The sequence below is a fragment of the Micromys minutus genome (genome assembly GCF_963924665.1).
Source record: "Micromys minutus genome assembly, chromosome: 9".
NCBI lineage: Eukaryota > Metazoa > Chordata > Mammalia > Rodentia > Muridae > Micromys > Micromys minutus.
In genome coordinates, this window is record NC_137978.1 from 16,982,338 (window position 1) to 17,002,326 (window position 19,989).

General features: G+C 39.3%; 1 protein-coding gene and 1 pseudogene across 2 annotated transcripts in view; both read right to left on the reverse strand.

Moving 5' to 3' along the window:
- The window catches only part of FOCAD (focadhesin), a 251,644-nt gene that overhangs the window by 106,112 nt on the left and 125,543 nt on the right, over positions 1-19,989 (reverse strand). The window lies entirely within an intron of this gene.
- LOC308424194 (high mobility group protein B1-like) lies at positions 5,802-7,132 on the reverse strand (annotated as a pseudogene). The gene has a single exon. The product of its transcript is annotated as a high mobility group protein B1-like (transcript).

Below are 19,989 nucleotides of genomic sequence, written 5' to 3' on the forward strand. Positions count from 1 at the left end.
TCCCTTACCTTAAATGCCTACCTAATGCTAATCCTGGGTATTTCAAAACCTGTTTTAATGCATAGTTCCTCAATAAGGTTTTCTCTTGAAAGTCAAGTCCTCTTTCTATTCCTCCTTTTTCCCCTTCAACTTCTAACACTTAAATTTCTGGGTCTCTCAGTTTAGTATTTAGTTATACACTGGTATAGTTTGTTATTTTTGTGTATTGAAACTGTCTTTTCAACTAGATATTAAGGTGTTAAAAGACAATGACCATGCAGCAGGATTCTTGTCCTTCACTGACCTCACACAGTTATATGAAAGATATTATTGGTCTTCATCAAGTACTAAAAGCAATACAGAACTGAGGAGCAGGAATAAAAGTTTAAGGGTGAGAACAGAGAATGAAAAAAACTGGGGTGACCATTTGGAATTGGACAATCAATCGGTGTGCTCCTCCTCGGGGAAGACTAGACTATCTCTCCTTTCCTTAAATGCCAGGGATTCCTTGTGAAGGGTTGGCCTGTGCACCATCATGTTAGCAGGTGTCTTCTTGTTGCTTTCTGTCTTAGTCATTTCATGTTTGTGTAGCCAAGAGAGTGAGACTATGTGGCTGTCATCTCTGACATTTGAGGAAACACAATCTCACAGCAAACTTCCTGTTCCTCTTCTTAGACTCTCTCATCACCCTCTTCTACAATGATCCCTGCAGGTATGGGAATTATATTTCTGTATTTAGGAATACATACATATATGTACACACACACACACACACACACACACACACACACACACACACACACACACACACAGCAATTAATGGGGAAAAAAAGAAGCCATGAATTTGAAAGAGCAAGAATGGGTATATGAGAAAATTTGGAGTAAGGAAAAAGAAGGATAAGTGATATATAATAATCTCAAAAAATAAAGTAATTAAAAAAAATTAAGTCCTAAACCAAGCAAACAAATCTAAGAATGCCAAGCAAGGATGAGTAAAATAATCATCTCTTTAATTCATTAAGAAAAAGAACTTGGGACATGAATTAGAAACTGAGGTTCCTGGGACCTAACAACCTGAGTCAAAACCAAAGCCAAACAACACAGAAGGAAACTGGAAGGGGGCACATTCCCCACAATTAAGACCATGGGAAGACGGAACAGAGAGCTATCCTACAGACAAGGGGGAGAAGTGCATTCAACTGTGAGGCTGGGCAGACAATGGCTTTCACTCAAAGTTTCTACAAACCCACACACCGTGAGAAGTTACACGTTACACTGCAGCAGCAGGCTGGTGAAGAGGCAGGTTAGACAAAACTGCAGCCATCAATTACAGAAGCTCACAAGGAGCCAAACCCCTCTGAGTGAGGAGGAAGAACATTCACAGTTTTGGGAAACTTTCTTTTTTAAAAAAATTTCCTCTTCTACTTAAAAAGTTTTAAAGCACTGCCTATGAAGCTGCTCCTTCATAAATGATGAGAAAGCAGTTCTGGAATCCATACCGCAAGCAGGGCCTTGTGAGCAAGGTATACCCAAACCAAGAAGAGCCTCTGGCAAAGCAGCTCCCCCTAGCCTCCAACCTTCCCACCCTGGACCATTCTTGATTGGCTATGACAGACTCAGCCTCACAACTACTTGGCGTCAGCCTAATACCTCCATGCTATATGGCTCCCCTTGAACCTTGCAGAGATATGAGCCACGTGGTTGGTTAACCTATCAAGCTGTTTCAGATTAGTCTGGCTTTCGCTGGTTTATTCTGTCTCTGCTGTTCATTAACCCATAACTAATCTGTCTCCGATACACACTGACTTCTTTATGTTTTGTGTTTTGCCTTGTTTTGCTCTTGAGACAGAAACTTCCTATTTTTAAAATAGGACTGATCCTGAATCCATGGCAATCCTCCTGCCTCAGGTTCCCAAAGTCCTGAGTCACAATTACTACCCAAACTGACTTATTTTCATTTCTACAATATGCAGTTGAGTTTAGGGAGGGGAAGTATAGGATGGGGATGACAAATGGCAGAAATACACAGGCATATACTTGCATATGGATATATGTATTTTATGACATCAGTTTTGCAACCTAACAACCTCTTTTTAAATATTCATATGCAAATAGGAGACGTGGATTTCATTCTGCTAAAGATGAGGAGTCAAAACTGAGACTCCCACTTAAAGACCAGCACCTGGAAGGACCATCCCTGGTTTAGAGATTGGATTAGAAACACAGAGGCCAGGGAGTATGACATCAGAAATAGCAGTAAGCTGGGGCACCCGAGGCACTCTGGAAGTCTCAAATGTAACCTCCCGAATTCTGTGTATAAATAGAAAACAGGTCCACCTAAAATGAGTTCCCAATGAAGATGAAACGAACCAGTGAGGGTCTCTTGTGAGTGTGCACTGCCAAATGCAGAGGAGTTCATCCCCACCTTAGGATGAGAAAACAAGAAACAACACTGAAAAGAAATAAGGATATGCTGTTTACAATCCGATTGAAGAACATGACATAATGGGGAAAAGCGGCAAATGTTTTAAAAGAATAACCTAAAGGTTCTGGAATTTAAAAACTAGAAGAACAGAGGGTCATCTAGATGGAGCCTCAAAATGAAAGTTGGAGCCCCTTAACTCAATTAAAGGTGGAAAACACATCCAAACTCCATAAATTTGCCCTCTGACCTCCACATATGCACTATGACATGCACACACACATAATAATAATAATAATAATAATAATAATAGTAATAATAATAATAATAGAATGTTTTCATACAACTGATGGTCACACACACCTGTAATCACAGAACCAAGGAGATGGAGACAGAAGAATCGTAAATTCAAGTTCATCTCTTCAGACTCTTGGAGAGTCTGACATCAGCCTACACTATGTAGAACCTTTTCTTTAAAAAAAAAAAAAATTTTTTTTTAAAAAGTCGATTTGCAAGACATCTCAGAGGGTAAAGGTACCTGCTGTGAAACTCTGACAACCTCAGTTTAACATCCAGGAACCACACGGAGAAGAAGAGAATAAACAATGAGAGGTTGTCTTCTAACCTTAAAACACATGCCATAGCATGTGCATCAACTCACATACATGCATACACACATGCACACACACATGCACGCACACATGCATGCACACAAAATAAATAAAATGTAATAAACACTTTACTGTAGTCATAGGCATCATTAATTTAACAATCAGTTATCCTAACTCCAACCCAAGTAAATAAGTGTTATGAAATATAAAGGTCAAAGTGAGTGCTATACTTTAAATCTTAATCATCTCCTATAAATCCAATAAATGTTTTGGGGCAGTTGGGAAGTTTCCAGTTAGGAATCCTGTCCTCAGAGTGGGACATGTGGTGGGGGGCTGGTGTCTTCCTCCTTCACCTTTTCACTCCTCTAACATGAGAGGAAAGGACTGTCTCCACCACATCATCCACAACATGATGTTCCTTGTCACAGAACCGAAAGGAAAACGAGTCAGTCGTGAACTAAACACTCCACGAGTCTGAAGAAAAATAAAAGTGTATCTTCTACGTTGATTATCTAAAGTATCTAATACTGCAATAGAAAGCCTCCCTTCCCCAAAAATACTATGAGCAATATTTACAAAGGGAGTTTAATCATAGACTGACCCTGGTTGGTTGCAGGGCTGAGACTGAGAAAAACTTCAGTCTAGGATATATAGTGTACTGTTTCTACCAGAGAGAGGTACTTAGAAACAGGATATGAGCTTGTGAAAAGTCAACATAGTATCCAGACTGAAAGTGCTCTGAATGGTCTGCACTTTAATAACAACTTTAATAAGTAGCAATATCAGCAATTAGATTACAATTGTAGCAATCTATATTCATTGATATAGGAAATGGACAAATAATATATGGAAACACTAGAAGCAGCCCTTCTTTATAATAGAATCCTAACTGGTAAATGTAGAAGCCATGAAAACAAAACTGCCACCAAGCAAGTACCACAGGACTCACTGTGGGAGTGGCACCTACCGATGGGTGCCAAATGGTGTGACAGCTTGAGAACAAACAAGACAACTACACAGTAACAAGGCAACTCCCCCAAGAGTTATTAATTACAAATGAAACACAGTAACTACAGTACAGGATTGTGGCATAAATCACCTCTAACACAGGAAAAATGTCTACATTAAAAGTACTCAAAAACACAAGGTATCTCCCATGGCATGACACACTAAGACAAGAACACTACTTCTGAAATATTCCGGCCAAATAAGGAAGAGTCATCACATATGCCTAAATTAGGAAACCTGTTCCCAAGTAACCGGCCAGGAATCTTGAGAAGTATCAGGATCACAGAAGCGAATGGGATAGAAGCAGTAAGAAAGGCTAAAGGAGAGTTAGGAAACATGGAAGCTAAAGTCAGGTGGACTCCTGGGAAGAAGGGGACCTGGAAGACAGCAGGAGCTGGAAACCTGGTGACAGCTGAATAAAACAGCAGGGCAGCAGGGCCGGTTTGGTACCTATATACAAGTGACATCAGTAAGCAGATCATCTGAGAGGAGGCTGGGCCAGAATCAGACAAGAATTCAACATTCTGCATTAGTTTCAGTGAGACCCTTGTAAGGAAATAGTCCACATATCCACATAAGCGATCGCAGCAGACACATAGTTCCCTGAGCACCACAGTCAGTATGACACCATCTGCTCACCCTTCCTCCAATCACTGCTCTCTCCTATTCTCCATTTTGTCCGAGCCTTCCCAGCCCTGAGGACCCAGAACTCTCCCCACTATCTCCATCGATTTGCCCGTACTAGACTTTCCCTGTAAGTGAAAGTCAAGAGCATGAGGTGTTTTACATCTGCTTCTTGATCCAGGATGCCGGTTCCAAGGTTCATCATGTTGCAAGCATTTGCCCTCTTCACTGAATATCACTCCGCTCTACTTTTTTTTTTTTTTTTTTTTTAAACCTCTGCAATTATTAGTTTATTAGTATCATCCAGGACTCATGTTCAGTATTCCTCCTCCAATTACATAACAAACGCAAATGTAAAGAACCCAAGTCAAAATGATATAACAGCACTCTATCACAAAAGCGCGTAAAATTACAAGAACGCTATCTTAAAACACTGGCACTTTTAGAGAACGATAATCTCAAAATACCCCCACAAAATTGCCAAATTGTTCCTAAACTAAGCCGATTAAACATGATTAATGAATGAGTTTGGGTTTCATAAAGAAAAGCAAATGGATTGGACAACTGGAACTAATATGCAAAGTTTATCCTCTTTCCTTGTAATTTATAAAGGGACAAACCACAGTATAGGAAAATATACCCTTCATTTTAAATGTGGCATACTTTTAAAAGCTGGCCCAACTAATTAAATATACCTTTAACAAGTCAAGTTTCCTGAGCAAACTATGTAAATAGAAGGGCAGGAGCATTATAGCCAGCTTCTCATGATAGCCTTCGCTGGGACTGAGGACAACAAAGAGCACGAAGTCTTGTATTTTAAGCTCACACTTTTGGGGATACATTCTCAGGTATTCTTTAGTAGGGGAAACTGCAAAATATAACTGCCATTACTGTGAGAGTCCTCATGTAAGGAGAACATACTTCTCTATTAGTCCTTCAAGGACAGGCTTTCAGATTGCTTGATTCTAATAATCCCATGGTGTGACAAAACTGACCACTCCTTGCTATGCCAAGTAGGTTATATAATCTCTTATCCAACTGATCACGGTTTTGGAGAATTCAACTATGGATGGAAATGTTACCCCCACTACAATATGCAGGGTGTGTGGACAAAAGCTTTTTTCTAGCTAACTGTATGAAAAGATACGCACTGTAATAATCCATGTGACCCAAAATGGGCAAAAGCAAAAGACTAGCTTCCCCTGAAGAAGAAAACTTTCAGACCTATGAAAAGGACAACAATACTAATAAAAAAAATTGTATTTACTTAGAAGCATTCAGAATGTCAACAAAACAGCCGCAAATTTTTTTTTTGCAATTACAGAGTGGTATTCAGTTAACAGAACAATTATCTTCTTATAAGCTGCATCAGAGACAACTGAAGATGAAGAAAAAAAAAAAAAAAAAAAAAAAAACAAAATAAAACCAAAAGAAAAAAAACCGGAAAAAAAAAAAAAACCAAACTACTGTCCCCATATATAACTAATTTGTGCTGTGCACCAACAAGAACCTGCTTTAAATTTCCATGCCAATTTACAACCCCCAGACTGTACCAGGCAAGGTTAGTGGCTATTGAAAATACCACCAGGACAGGGCTATCTAAAGACACATTCGGTAGTGTGTTAACTATACAAAAAAAGACACTGTACAGTTTAAAAACAAATCTTACACAGCCTTACATTTCAATTTTTTTCTTTAAAAGGAGTGAGTTGTGTACAGGGGGGTTAAATGCTTTATAGACAAGAAAAAAAACTGCGCTAGAACCAACTTATTCATCATCATCATCTTCTTCTTCATCTTCGTCTTCCTCTTCTTCCTCCTCTTCCTCATCTTCTTCATCCTCCTCATCATCTTCTTCTTCCTTCTTTTTCTTGCTCTTTTCAGCCTTGACCACCCCCTTTTTCGCTGCATCAGGTTTTAGGCAGCAATATCCTTTTCGTACTTCTCCTTCAGCTTGGCGGCCTTCTTCTCATAGGGCTGCTTGTCATCCGCGGCAGTGTTGTTCCACATCTCCCCTAGTTTCTTTGCAACATCACCAATGGATAAGCCAGGATGCTCACCTTTGATTTTTGGGCAGTACTCAGAACAGAACAAGAAGAAGGCCGAAGGAGGCCTCTTGGGTGCATTGGAGTCCTTGAACTTCTTTTTGGTCTCCCCTTTTGGGGGGATGTAGGTTTTCATTTCTCTTTCATAACGAGCCTTGTCAGCCTTTGCCATATCTTCAAATTTCCCCTTTTCTTTAGCAGACATGGTCTTCCACCTCTCTGAGCACTTCTTGGAGAACTCTGAGAAGTTGACAGAAGCATCCGGGTGCTTCTTCTTGTGCTCCTCCCGGCGGTTTGCACAAAGAATGCATATGAGGACATCTTGCCTCTCGGCTTCTTAGGATCTCCTTTGCCCATGTTTAGTTGATTTTCCTCCGCGAGGCACAGAGTCGCCCAGTGCCCGTCCGGCTCTCGCTTGCCCCGGCGCTGTCTCTATGGAGCTCAATGTACTCCACTCCGCTCTACTTAATATATTTTCTATAGTGCTTTCTACCTTCTCCATAGCATTTCCACACTAAGGGGCATAAAAAGAACAGAAGAGAAGCACCAAAGAAACAGTGGCTGAGAATATCCAGATTCAATAAAAACATAAACCTCTAGCTTCCCTCTTAAGATAAGAGGCTTTGTTGTTGTTTGCTGCTGCTGCTGCAAACACTATGATTGTTAAATGAAGGAATCAAAGAGACCATCCTGGAAGCTAAATAGAAGAAAACACATACTATCTGTCAAGGTGCAACTCAAAACAACAGACTTTTCGACATTAACAAAGGCAACAATTGTGAGATAGAATCCTAAGTGGAAAGCACCACCCAGAAGTGCGAACCCCAGCATCTACCAGTAAGGGAGAAACAAGAAACAAACAAGTACATAAAATCCAGCCAGGCACGCACACCGCCTGTGAACTGCAAGCAGATAGCAAGTTAATACCTAAACACAAATGACTCCGTGTCTCATTGAGTTTGCCGGAGAAGTGACTCATTCCATTCTAAGTTCTTTCATTATGCATATTGTATCGTTAGGGGAAAAATGATGCGTGTCCTGTGCTCCTCTGATACAACTGCAGCAACACTGAGAATAAAGATTAAGGAGACTGTGAAGTGAGGTGCAGAAGGAACAAGGGATTAGAGGAGGGGACCCCAGGCTTTCCCATCTCATAGATGTGACTATGGCAAAGCCACTAATCTCTCTGTCTGTCTCCCCAGCTGCAGAACGGAAACAATGCTAGTACACCTGCTCTTTGGATAGGGCAATGGTGACAGCAAAGGCCACATTGAGACAACTGTACACAAATGTGCTTCACTTGACCAGAAAGATGGTTACTGCTGTTATATAAGCAACAGGGGAACGAGCAAACCCCAGGCGCATAGGAGCTTTCACCCTTAATTCCTGTGCTGCACAATTACTTTGTTCCTGCACCAAGAACAGAGCGCTATCTCCTAATCTTACTTTCAAAAGCTATTTCTAGAAATTCCTGAGAGCAGCCTACTCCTTTTGTCCTGATTCTTTACTCCAACAGAGGGAAAGCTCTACAAAACCCTTTGGACTATGAAAAATGCCTCATGTGCCCTCTCCATAATGAAGGTAAAAGCAACTGCCTTCACAATTAAAGGACTCAAGCCATCAGCCCGTTGTGAGGGCCTCTTCAGCCAATTCAGTTGGCACAGTTCATAAGACAATGCTTCTGTTTCCAATGTACAATAAGCGGGGATAAGAGGAAGCAAAAGACACACAATCGGTGGGACGGAAACAATGGGGGGAAGCACTCTTTCTCCCCCCAATAATATGGCTTAAAGGTTATAAATATTTTTAAATGGCTAACAGGAGTTTAGTTATGCAATTTCTGTGCTTTGCTGTGTGAGACTAGTTAATTAGGAAGCAGGAATGTAGGGAGAGAAACACAAGTCAGTACAAACACAGAGTGGCTTCCTACGTCTCTCATAATCTAAAGGCCAGTCATTCCAATGATCTCTCTCTTACATCTGTTCAACCTTTGTTCTGTTCACGGCAAAGAACGCAGAGGCATATTTCTAAATCCCCACCGTGACTGACTGAGGAAGTTATGTGCTTCTTCCGTAGTCTATGAATAAGCCCAACATCGCTGTCCCATTTCCAAAGTTACTCAGGGAAACAACTCGGCATTTGAAATGCACCTTTAAAGCATTCTGACATCTGAAGAAAAGAGGTGGAAAAGTGTGCAGGTTACACAAGCAAGAGCTGAGAGTCCTTCACTGAACAGGGGCCAGGCTCACTTCTTTTGATTTATTTATTCACTCAAATATTTTATTTCTCCTTTCTCTCTGCTAAGTCTCTTCCCATCCACTCTCCTTCTGCTTCCCTTCAGAAGAGGGAGGTCTCCTAAGAGATACCAACCAAACATGACATACAGATTTCCATAAGAGCAGAGACCTCTGCTCATACTAAGGCTGAACAAGGCAATGCAATAGGAGAGCAAAAGCATCAGAAATAGTCCCCACTCCCTCTGTTAGGACTCCCACAAAACCCCGTTATACAAGCATAACACATAACTCAGCCAGGCAGGTTTGAATCAGGTTGCTTTTCTACTCCTCAGAGTGAGAAACAGCAGGTATAAGAACAAACCCTTCTAATATATACTTCCTATAAGGAACAAACTTCTCTAATATACACTTCCTATAAGAAACAAACCCTTCTAAAATACACTTCCTATAATATACACTCTAGTGACTTCGATGCAGGAATGGCAGGAGGCATGGGGACATCTTGAGCACAGTCAGCTTTCAGTGGTACCAGATTCTATTGGAACTGATTATATTGGTAAATAGTCTTTTGATATAAAACCCATGTGTTCAATAGTGTGTGTGTGTGTGTGTGTGTGTGTGTGTGTGTGTGTGTGTGTGTGTTATTGAGGGTGTATGTGTATTATTGTGTGTGTGTGTTATTAAGGGTATGTGTGTGTTATTGAGGGTGTGTGTATGTGTTATTGAGGGTTATACCCCAGTGCACATATAGAGGTCAGATGATAATGTTGGAGACTTAGTTCTCTCCTCCCACCCTGCCAGGTGGCCTCTCCTCTGCTCTGTCCACTCTGGGCTGACTGGCCTCAAGTTTCCAGCAGATCCTCCTGTCACTGTGTGCCAGCTCACTTCAGGAATTCTGGGGTTACAGATGCAAGTCAGAGCATCTGCTTCTTGTGAGATACAGAGATAAAGCTGAGATCAGTCTCACAAGCCCTTAACCTGCAAAGCTCCTCCTCACACTGATTTTAAGCCATTTATTCCTTGTTTGTTTGTTTGTTTGTTTTTTCTTAAATGAAGGTAAGACTCCAAGGTGAAAAAGGAAAATAGAAATTCAATCAGTACAGCTAAAGACCTACCTACCCACATCCCAAAAAGAGCCCCAAAACAACTAGAGTAAAGTTGTCCAGAAGATAAAGAACTAAAAGCAAACACATTGAGAAGTGTGGTCCGAGTTTTCATATTGAAAATTGATGTGCTATGTACTACAAGTATTTGATAAGTTAAGCAGTCACTTCAGAGACTTTAAAAATACGTAGAAAACAATTACGCATTTAAAAGATGATTCTCTGATACATCTATTGAGCCAAAATTACTGTAGAAGGTGAAACTAGAAAACTAACTTTCTAAATAAGCAATCATGACTAACCAATATGTAGGGTGACTCTGCCCAGTGGAGGTGGTCTTCCACCCCATCTGCACACACAGGGCTGATGCTAGGAGCAGCTGACTTACACAGACAGTGCTACCTGTATCTCCCTGATAGCAAGAAAACAGCCACTGCCCCTTCCAGTAGACACAATCTCCTCCTAAGGAAGACTGGTTTAAGAACAAAATCTATTGCCTACTGGTGCAAGAGGAGGGAAATTAACAGGCTTCTCTAGGAATTGAGCTTTTCTTCAGTTTGAAAAAGCCAAGGACTCAAAATAATAAAGTTTTACACACGCAAACAAGGTTTCCTTTTTCGTCCAGCAGAGCATTTCCCCACAGATTTGTCGATGAATAAATGAAAGACTGACCACCAACTACTGTATGGCTTTCTCTGCAAGGGGAAGCAGGTTAGTATTTAAAAGTCACACATTGGCCAGGTATGACTGTCATGGATACTGAACCATGCCCCTATAGCATGAAAACAGTTCAAAAAAAAACACTATATACACACTATAGCATGAAAACAGTCCAAAAAAAAAACACTATATACACACTATAGCATGAAAACAGTTCAAAACACTATATACACACTATAGCATGAAACAATCCAAAACAATCACCATATATACACTATAGCATGAAAACAGTCCAAAACACTATACACAAATGGGTATGCTTATAGTCTAAAACAATTTTATTTCTAAAAAAAGATCGTGGACTGGATTGGGCCAGGTAGCCATGGTTCACCAATCCCTGGAATTACAATACGTGATTGTTACTTAGAGATAACTTCACAATTAAATTGGATGGATGCCCTGAAAGTACCACATACGTGAGACTCTGCAATGGGAAGGGATATTGTTGTAATAGTGTCCTGATCTCTAATCAGCTCCCAGGTGATAGTAACTCCTAAAAAGAAAAGAGGTATAGCTCTCACACTTTAACGCCAACTTGGTATACACTGAGAGCTCCGAGCTAGCAAGGGCCACATAATAACACCTGTTTCAAAAATGCAAAGCCAAATAAACAAGAAGGGAAAGAGACAAAGGAAGAAAAAAAGGAAGGGAGCTAAACTATATTTTGAGTTAAAAATTACTAAACTGCATTAATAAATTTTCCTTAGAATTTCAAACCAGGTAGGAAATTTAAGATGAGGTAATTTTTTGAGTGAGCTCTAGACTGTACTAGAAGGATTGTAATAATGGGAAATGTATGGTTTCTACCCCATAAATCAGTCAATTTGACCACAAATTCTAAAACTCAAACTTTAATTACACTCTCACTTACAAGAGGCACAAAGATGTCAGAGCTTTCACTCTCGTATTGGGATTTAAAGAGAAGAATGTTACAGTTTCTAAGCCATCTCTTATAGTCAGACTAGATGTTTAACATGTTTAATATACAAATACAATTTAGAAAGCACCACTAAAAACTTTAAAATCCCACAAGTTCTAAAAGTTCTTCATATTACTTTGCAGTAACAACTTTTAAAATTATTCACACCGAGTAAATACTCTATGAAAACTTTCACTTCAGTTGGATGAGGTTAAACGCTAAGGAGTAAAACTAGTTAAGAATAGCTGTTATTTTCCGAAGACTCGAAATTCTTCGTCTATTTTTCGAACAAGAACAGATACTAAGCTGAAAACAATGGTTGTTAGAAGAAGCTCAGAGGCAGCAGCAGCTGGCACAGGAACACGCGTTACAGAACTCAGGGTGGAAGGCGATTGGACAACACTCGAATTAGATATGGAATAAACAGTGAGAGGTGAGTGGGTGTCAGATATGTGACCATGGAGGAGATGATGTGGGAGAACACTTATGTACCCAGATCTTTGTAATTTCCAATACCCAATTCAACTGTACAGGAAACGTTCTCATCACAGCATAAAAGGGCAGGGAGTAATTATCTGTGCTCACGCAATTTCTGGAGTCTTGAAAACTTTACACAGGTTGGCACATGACACCATGAATTTGAGGAATATGACAGACTTATTTGCTAATCTATAGTAAATATTGTCATATTACTATAAAACTACTAAAAGAGCCTTTTGTGTTTATACTGTAAGATGAAATTGCAAGACCTAAAATCATCCACACACACACACACACACACACACACACACATACTTATAATACTAAAGGTATATTTTGTTTTCTTTTCCTTTAAGAACTGGGATTTTCATATTTCCTCCTCAGTTTTTTCCAAGGACATTTTCATGGGTGAAAGCCTGCCTATCCAATGTCCCTACCGTGAAAACGTGTACATAAATCAAAATTAATTTTCATCTTCTAACACCATAAGACTCGGGTGCTTTTTAAACCAAGTTGTACAATGATCACACAATCAAGACACATATATATTGCAATATACAAAGTAATCAGAAAGAACACAAATTCAGAAATGGCAACGATGTCAGTAGAGGTGGTGATTTAAAAGTACTTCCTTAGCTATGCCAGTTTCTGATGCCTTGGAACTGTTGCAGGTTGCAGTGAAGAACCAGAAAGCGCTGATGATAAATAGAGTCAGAATCCTTTCATAAGGTAGAAGTGTAAATTGTGAAAACACAGCAGAGAAGAGGTAAAGAATGACCTTGTGTAGATACAGACTTGTGAGGAGGACACAGTGGACTTAAAGTTCTGGGGAGAGAGTCAGTTTAAACTAACCATGGCTGACGATCCCTTAGGAGTCATTCAGTCTTGGGCTATAGAGATGGCTCAACAGTTAAGATCATGTACTGTTCTTGCAGAGGATCTGGATTCAGTTCCCAGCACCCACAATACATGGTCACAACCAAGTATACCTCCAGTTCCAGGGAATTGTACATGTTCTTGTTACCATGGGAACCTGAATATACATGGTATACTTAGACTCGTGCAGGTACACATTCATGCACATACATACATATACACATATATACACACATATACACACATACATGTACACATACATACACAAATACATATACACATACATACACACTCATGCATACACACATATACATACATACATATATACACATACACATACATGCATGCATTCATATATACATACACACATACACACATATACATACATACAGTCATAAACATGCATACACACATATACACACATACACACATATATGCACACATACATATACACATACACACATACATACACACATATACACATACATACACACATATATATACATACATGCATTCGTATATACATACACACATGTATATATATACTACACACATCCATGTCATAAACTACATACACACATATATACACACATGTACATACATACACACATATACATACACACATATACACATACATACACAATACATATATACATATATACATGCATAAATAAATACATTGTTTTTAAGAGAAATCCATTTACTCTCTCGGGCCCAGAAGCTTCCGGACCTCTCCTTAAACGAACTGTTCACTGCACAATCATAAATGCTGACACCTTACACCCAAGTCATTTTAAGACCAAAATAAAACCAAGCTGCTCTTTAGCAAATACTAAAGGTTCAAATTTTAATTTCCATAAAAATTCCACAAATCTAAGCGAGCTATTAATGCCATGTGGGATTATTCTCAACAACTTACAAAGCGACTGAGCACTTCAGGAAGTACCAGAAAAACATCTGTGTTGCAGCAGTGATGAAGGGCCTTCCGAGAAAACATGCAGTAGCTGCTAGTGACCAGGGGGGAGAACAGGCGTCTGTGTGCCATAACAAGGAGCACTCAAAGAAGATGGGAAGGGGAGAGAAGACACAGGGGGCAGGAACAGAGAGGAAATGAAAATGGCCTTGGCATGCAGTAGTAAAGGGATGAGAAAAGCTCTCCATCACATTTCTCATCTTACTTGCCTGAAACTCCACTAGCTTTACTATTCCTCCATCTGAATTTTAAAATAAACTGCTTGTTTGTTTTTAGGTAATTATCATGTATAGTAAAATGCTTCTTTCCCACCCCCAATACTTTTTAATATAATTGCCTACTTGCCAAAAAAAAATAATAATGGGAGGGAAAATCCCTAATAAAGTTACTACAAGAACTAAGAATTCATTTATCAAAATGTGTTTTATAAAAATTACAGTAATAGTAATAACTAAAATCAGTATTCTACAATCTTAAATTCATTAATTATATTATATCCATGCGTTCATTCAATCAGATGCCAAAACAGACAATCAAAACAATGTAGTGCCCCTTATAAACTGTTAGTTTAAAAACATGTGGTTTGTAACAGCTCAGTAAAGTACTGTCCACAGAAACGTGAGGACCAGATTTCCAATCTACAGCATCCATGTAAATACCGGGTGGCCATAGCAACCCAACCCAACTGTAATTCCGACACTTCAGAAGTAGGGACAGGGTCTCAAAAGAAAGTAGCATAGACAAACTTACTGACATGGCAATGTCTGGGTTCGAGTGAGGAATCCTGACAACAGTTAAAGTGAAGAGTAAGAGGAAAGACATCCAGTGTCAACCTTTGGACCCCACACATGTGTGTGCAAACATGTAAAGCATACATATGTACATGTGTGATCCTCACCCACAGTCAGGAAAAGTCACAAAAGCATGGGTAGCATGCTTATTTTCACACTAGGTATGATTTCATTGTATATATAGCATTATAGTTTTCAATCTTTTCTGAATCTACTCTATAATTCAATTTCTCAACTTCGCTGGGTTGAATGAGAAATGTCACCGATTGTCTCAAGCACAGCAACACTTACCCTCAGTTGGTGCCATTGTTTCTGGAGGTTTAGGTGGTACAGCCTTGCTGGAGGAAATACAGGTCACTGGGGGAGACTTTTGAGGTTAAAAAACCTCCATCTCTTTAATTTGGCTCTGTTTGCATTGGGCTTGCGGTTCTAGATTCGTGTTCTCAGCTCCCTCCTCTGGCTGTCATCCCTTGACAAACTCACTGCTCAGGAACCATAAGCCCAAAGAAACTCTTTCTCCTCTATGTTGCCTTGGTCATCTTATCTTATCACAGCAACAGAAAGATAACTAAGACAGAAGTCAGTACCAAGATGCCAGAGTGTTGATGTGCATAATCTGACCATATTCATTTGTGGAGAAACATGGAAGATCTGAAAGTCTGGACTAGAAAAGCCGTTGAATGCCATCAGAACCATGCAGACTATGGAGGCACTGCACACGAGGGAAACAAAAGTTCATAGGGAACAACGGTGTTAGAAAGACAGCTAGAGGCTACCTGTGGAGCATTTTGACAAAGCCTTTGAATGATGTCTGCCCATATACTAAAAATTTGCCTGATCTAATCTTAAAGGCAATGTCTGATTCCCTTCATAAAGGATATTTCAAGGCAACATAATATTGAATCTCTGGAGTGATTGTTATAAATGATAATTATGCACATTTACAATGTAAAGAGTAGTTAATACAAAAATAGATAAATAGGGAGAGACAAAGACAGATGATACATACGTACATTCATACATACATACATATATACATACATACATACATTCATACATACATACATACACACATATACATACATACATACATACATACTGTACAGTTTAAAGAGGAAAAAAGCAGCTCCCTTTAAGCAATATTGCAAAAAACCTTGTGCTGAAAAAGATAAAAAGCTCAGTCTTGATCAGGGGAGGCCTTTAGCTGATAGGTACCCATAGAACAACCTTCCACTGTGAAAGAAAAGGCATAAGGCATTGTGTACTCCTACACAACTGAATGAAAGAACTACTTTTATTCAGTGTATTATATGCTAGTTGGGTCAAGAAGCTAGAGTCCATTCGACACCAGAAGCAGCACTTGGCAGCGTTGTTCACTTGATACTAGCCTTCGAGGCATAAAGAATTCAGGAGGAAAGGGGTCATGGAATCTTACTCCATGGCTTCTGAGAGCCAAGCTGTATGTTCATGGCAGGGGAGGTCCTGGTAAAGAACTTGAGAGGCAACTGCATAAAGTTATGAGATAAAAGCCTAGGCTGTGTTGGACACACCAAAGTAACAAAATCTCTGCAAAGAAGAGCTTCACAAAGAGAGTGGGACCAGTTTAAGAAAAAGATGTATGTTGCAGGCAGCAAAGCTGGAAGGACAGCCACTTAAACCCTTTAGACTGTGGACATGCAGCCACAGGATCTGGTCTTTGCACTGCCAAGTCTCAGTCTTGCTTTGGTCCAGTATTGCCTCACTATTCCCGAATTCCTCCTTTTGGTGGTGGTAATGAATATCTCATTCCATTATATGACAGAAGCATATCATTTGCTTTTTTAGTGGGTCACAGCTAAGAGATTACCTTGAGTCTCAAAGGAGAGTCTGAAGGTTGGATTTTAAGCTGTGCTAAGACCATGGCCGTGGGCACTGCTGCAGTTGGACTGAATGCAGTTTGTATTAAGTTATGGCTTTCAGACTACGAAGGCTGCGGTAGCCAGAGTTATAAAAGCTGCCATAGTCTTGAACATTTTAACACTTGCTCCCCAGCTGGTGGCAGCTGCTGTTTTGAGGCACAGCTTTGCTGTCGTGTACAGAGGACTGGATTTGAGAGGGAAAGCCTTCACTGTCTCTAGCTCACTGTCTGTTCTTTTACTGCAGTTCAAGATGTGTGCTTTCAGCTTCCTGCCCTGGCTGCTGTGCCTTTCTGCCATGATGGACGCTAACACTCAGAAGCCATAAGCCAAAATAAACTCCTCCAAAATAAAGCCATAGCAAAAGAGAAGTAACTAATGCAGCAATGAAATACACAGAATACTTATTACATATAATATTTTAACAGAAATATACGCTCCTTTATTGCTTTGATTCTTCTTTAACTAAAATAACTTATTTGGTTTACTATATCTTACATAATAAGCTTTATATATGACATCCAAAATACTGTAATTTTTAAATTATATTTGGCACAGTAGTCACTCTTTCATAAGAACTGACATTTAGGGTTTCTCCATCCACCTACTTAAATTTTATTTTACAGAGAAACAGGAAGGTTTAAAATAGTTATTCATACTTTACAAAACAGTATTAAATGTCTTCTATCACACTTGGGAAACAAGGATCCAAGGTTATGTACCATGTTACTGACAGGTGTGTTTAATGTTCCTCCTTCCCAAAAACTCAAGCCAGGAACTGACAGCCATTCCTATGACATCAACTAACCATCCACTTGCGTGAACTACATAATCTATAAACATACAACAGAAAAATACTAGACAGACACACAGACACAAACACAGACACACAGACACAGAGACACATACTCACACACACACACTATTTAAGGCACAGAAATAGATAAAAGATTTTCCTTTTTCTATAAGACACAAAGAACAATAGCATCCCAGAGGAGGATATAGCACGTGATTCCTAGAAACACTATGCTATGTGAAAATCATCTTAAAACACCACATATACGTGGTTCACTTACATAACATGTCCAAACTGGTCATTCTACTGTGATAAGAAGTAGGATACAATTATATAAAGCTGACAGTGGGGTACAGACAATGGTGGAACATCCAGGGTGCCAGGTAAAGAGTATGAAAGGTCTTCTGCGGACGATAAAATTGTCCCAAACCTAGCTGTTGTGGTTGAAGACCTCCATGGACATAATAAAAATGATAATCACCATGTATTTGAATGGAGTACATTTTATTATATGTGAATTTCAATAATGCTTTTTTAAAAATTTAATTATAATAACTGCAAGGCAACTGATGTTTTTGAATCAGTGACATCTAAGCTCACTGTGCAATGTAAAATCAAAACGCACCACAAGAAACAAAGAAGTTGACCTCATACTAATAAAGGGAACAATCTGTTGACATTATAATCCTAAACAAATACACACGAGACTTGGTGACACCCAACTGCACAATGCAAATGCTGCTTGATTAAAAAACTAACAGATCCACCCCCAACAAATGAGCAGTGCACAAGTTCAACACCCTGCATTCCCTACTAGACTGATCATCCAGAATAACAAACTGACAAAACAGAGAGACCGTAGAACTAAATGATATCCTAGATAGAGTGAACCTAACACGTAGTCGCAGAATATTCCATAGACAACTAGTTGTAAATGTTCTGAGCAGACCATGAAACTTATACTAAAATGATAACATGCTAGGACACAAAACATGGTCTCAACAAATTCCAAAAACTGAAATGTCCCTTGTATCTGATCTGACAACAGTGAAACAAAGTTTCTAATCGATAGCAATAGATAATAATAATAATAAAAACTTGACGGAAGTTAAACACATGATTTAATAATAAATAAGTCACTGAACAAATAAAATAGAAAATCCAAAATCCAAAGAGCTAAATTAAAATGAAAGCACAATATCTAAATCTATGCTACACAATAAAGGCAGACCTGAGAGGGAAGGCTTATGGTTCTAAGTACATTAAAAAATGTTAGAGAGACCCTAAGGAAGCAATTCAATGACGTACCTTAATACCTTGAGACCTTAGGAATATATGGACAAAAAATATCTCAGAGAAGGAGGGAGGGAGAAATAACCTAGATTGGGGCAGAAATTAATGAACCAAAAACAAAGCAACAACTCAAAGAGTCAATGAAACTGACTGCTGGTTCTCTGAGAAGATTAAGTCTAGCAACCCTTTACCCAAATAATAGAGAGAAGGGCAGAGGATACAAATTAATAAAACTAGGGCTATAAAATAGAGACAGTACAATGCACACCAGTCAAATCCAAAGGGCTATGAAGACACATCACAACCCTATATTCTACCAAACTGAAAAACCTAAAAAAAAAAAAAAAAAATATTTTACACAACCTACCAGAGGTAAACCGAGAAGACATAAACAATGTAACTGAAGTAGCAATGACCTTCCAACCAAAAACACAAAAGAGCTCAGGCCTAGTGTATTTCCCACACAAATTTATCAGATCAGTAATGAACTAAAAGTCATATTTCTCAAACTAGGACATAAAATAGAAAAAGAGAAAGATGCAACAACAAAGAAATTATACAATAAAATTATACACTGCTCTCGCTGGTGAGTAGAGATGTACAGTTCTCTATAAAAGTCTTGCAAAACAAATCCAAGCAAGAACTCCCCTGCCTTGATCAGCTGGCTTTAGCAACAGACACTCTCCATTCATATTCAACATAGCACTTGAAGTATGAGCTAAGCAGTAAAGCATGTGGTGGCAAAAAGTAAGGAAGGAGCCAATGCATCCTTGTTTATAGATGATATAATTCTGCAAATAAAAGAACCCAAATGCCCCACCAGAAATCTCCTACTGCTGATAAATACTTTCAGCAAAGTGACAAGATAAAAGATTAACACACTGTGATGGTTTGCATATGCTTGGCCCAAGGAGTGGCATTATTAGAAGGTGTGGCCTTGTTGGAGGAAGTGTGTCACTCTAGGGGTGGGCTTAGAGACACTCCTCCTAGCTGCCTAAGGATGGTTAGTCTGTTCCTGGTTTCCGTTGGATGAAGATGTAGAACTCCTCCTGCACCATGCCTGCCTAGATGCTGCCATGTTCTCACCTTGATGATAATAGACTGAACCTCTGAACCTGTAAGCCAACCCTAATTAAATGCTGTCTTTTATAAAACTTGCATTGGTCATGGTATCTGTTCACAGCAATCAAACCCTAACTAAAGACACACACAAAAAC